Below are 2,593 nucleotides of genomic sequence, written 5' to 3' on the forward strand. Positions count from 1 at the left end.
GCGAGTGATAAAATCCAGCTTCTTTCCATTGGGGGACCTTGTAGATAACATAAGAACCAGAGCCAAAAGGCCACCCACTGCCATCGAGTGGATGCCAACTCATAACGACCGAGCAGGAGCGGCTATATTTGTGTTTTCCCCGGTAGCTTGGGGAGGTCTCCGTGAGCCACTCTGTCTCTCCAGCTGCCGTTTTCACTGCGGTGTCAATGCAGGTGGAAGCACAGCATCTTCAGAGGTCAAAGTGAACTGTCAGTGGTGGGTTTTTTCTTTTCTAAACTTTCTTGCAAAGCAGCTAAGACTCGCCGCTCTTCTGTTCCGCTCTGCAGAGTCGACAGGTTGGAAGGTAATTCTGCAAATGATGGAAGTGCTGATTTAGCATCACTATGGTTTGCAGATGAATAAAATAGCTTTGCTTCCAATCAATCTTGGGCAAGTTTCTTCCCCCTTAGGGAGATCTTTCAGAGACTGGCTCCAGCCAGGAAATTTCATAGATGTTCTGCTTCCAAACACCAAACCAACACCAACCCAGCACCCAGGCAGCTCTGAAATGCCCACCCCCAGGTACTGCTTTTCAAATGGACATGAGAGGTCATCACTGAGGCCAGGAAAGATGTGCAGTTGTGTTCACTCCAACATACTTGTTCTGGCCCCACAAGTATGGACCACCTACTACGTGAAGGATTGCATCAGCTGATGAGTGGGATTTCTTTCCCTCGCCAAACGCTACCACACATCAAGTCACAACATCCTCTTTGGGGGCTTTGTATAGCATGTCATCTCAGTCAGCGAGCTCCTCTTCTCACGGACTTTCTAGAGGTCGTGCTCAAAGTGAACCGCCACGCGAGAACCAGGACACAGCTTCCTGCATGCCGCCTCCATGCCGTCACAGTGCTGTCCACCTCCTAAAATGGACCGCCTTCGGCTGCGTCCTGCCTTCCACATCCACACGTCCAATGCCTTCCTCTACAGCAGCGATTCTCCACCTTCCTAATGCCACAGCCCTTTAATACAACTCCCCATGTTGTAATGACCCCCCAACTATAAAATTAATTTTCTTGCTACTTCATCACTCTAATTTTGCTACTGTTATGAATTAAGCGACCCCTGTGAATGATCCGTTTGACCCCAAAGGGGCCTGGACCCACAGGTTGAGAACTACTGCTCTAGATGCACTCAGAGTTTACTAGCTGAAGAGGAAAGGGCGAATTAAACTGCAGCATTCAATACCGTCTGCAGCTGGTTGTTATATATAACCGGATTTCCGATCTCAGAGTGGGCAAAACTGCCTTCCTTTCAGACAGAAGAACGTCTCTAAGATTTCCATACAGGGGAAAAACGCAAAGCCGAGCTGGGAGCCCATTCTCAACTCTGGGAGGTGTTGCATTTCTCACTGAATACTGCGCAGCAACTTTCATTTGGGCTCTGAAGTTGTAGGCATGTCTTCACCTTGGATTGACATTGAAGGGGGAAACAGAGGAACTCTGGCTGAGTCGGCAGCAGAAAAGTTGTTCTAGAGTGTGATAGAACACACGGTGTCATGAGACAAGGAACAGTTTCTACCTGCTGTGTTTATCGCTGCAAGCTGCCACCTCCTCCCTTCAGTCAACCCCCTGGCACATTTAATGCAGGTGTGACCTCTGTCACGAGCCCTCACAGGCCCACACACTGCTGCCTCCATTGCTCATCTGTAAGGTCATACAACGTCTTAAAACACGTGGGAGGGAGCTTCAACAAATTCCCGGAGAATGTCGATTTGGAAGCTGGTGGGCTGAGTGGAGAGAGCAGTCACAGGAGGACAAAGGCTGTAGGAGACCACCGTCCGAAAATGAAAACATCAAGAAAACGATTGTCTATGTCCAAAGAAACAGATCAGGTGTCAGCCATCAAAGAGCAAAAAATCATATAATTGTGAATGAAGGGGAGTACAGATGGGGGACCCAAAGCCCACCTGTAGGAAACTGGATATCCCCTTACAGAAGGGTCTCGGGGAGGAGAGGAGCCAGGCAGGCTGCAGTGTAGCAACAATGAAACATACAACTTTCCTCTAGTTCTTAAATGCTTCCTCCTCACCCCCACCCCTTGCCACTATTATGATCCCAGTTCTACCTTAAAAATCCAGCTAGACCAGAGTATGTACACTGGTACAGATAGGAACTGGAAGCACAGGGAATGATCCCTTCAGGACCAGTGGTGAGAGTGGTGATACTGGGAGTGTGGAGGGAAGGTGGGATAGAAAGAGGGAACTGATTACAAGGATCTACATATAACCTCCTCCCTGGGGGATAGACAACAGAAAAGTGGATGAGGAGAGACATCAGACTGTGTAAGACATGACAAAATAATAATAATTTATAAATTATTAAGGGTTTATGAGGGAGTGGGGAGCAGGGAGAGAGAGGAAAAAGTGAGGAGCCGATGCAAGGGGCTTGTATTAGTCTAGGTACTTTAGAGAAACAAATCCACAGTAACTCATATATAAGAGAGTTTTATGTAAACAAAATGTGCATCACGAAAACATCCCAACCCAATGCTGCCCAAGCCCACAAGTCCAACATTAACCCATTAACCCAACACCAGTCCACAAAGTCCTCCA

This window comes from Echinops telfairi, unplaced genomic scaffold (genome assembly GCF_000313985.2).
Source record: "Echinops telfairi isolate 266 unplaced genomic scaffold, ASM31398v2 ScPeMD7_7400;HRSCAF=8409, whole genome shotgun sequence".
NCBI classification, from domain to species: Eukaryota; Metazoa; Chordata; class Mammalia; order Afrosoricida; family Tenrecidae; genus Echinops; species Echinops telfairi.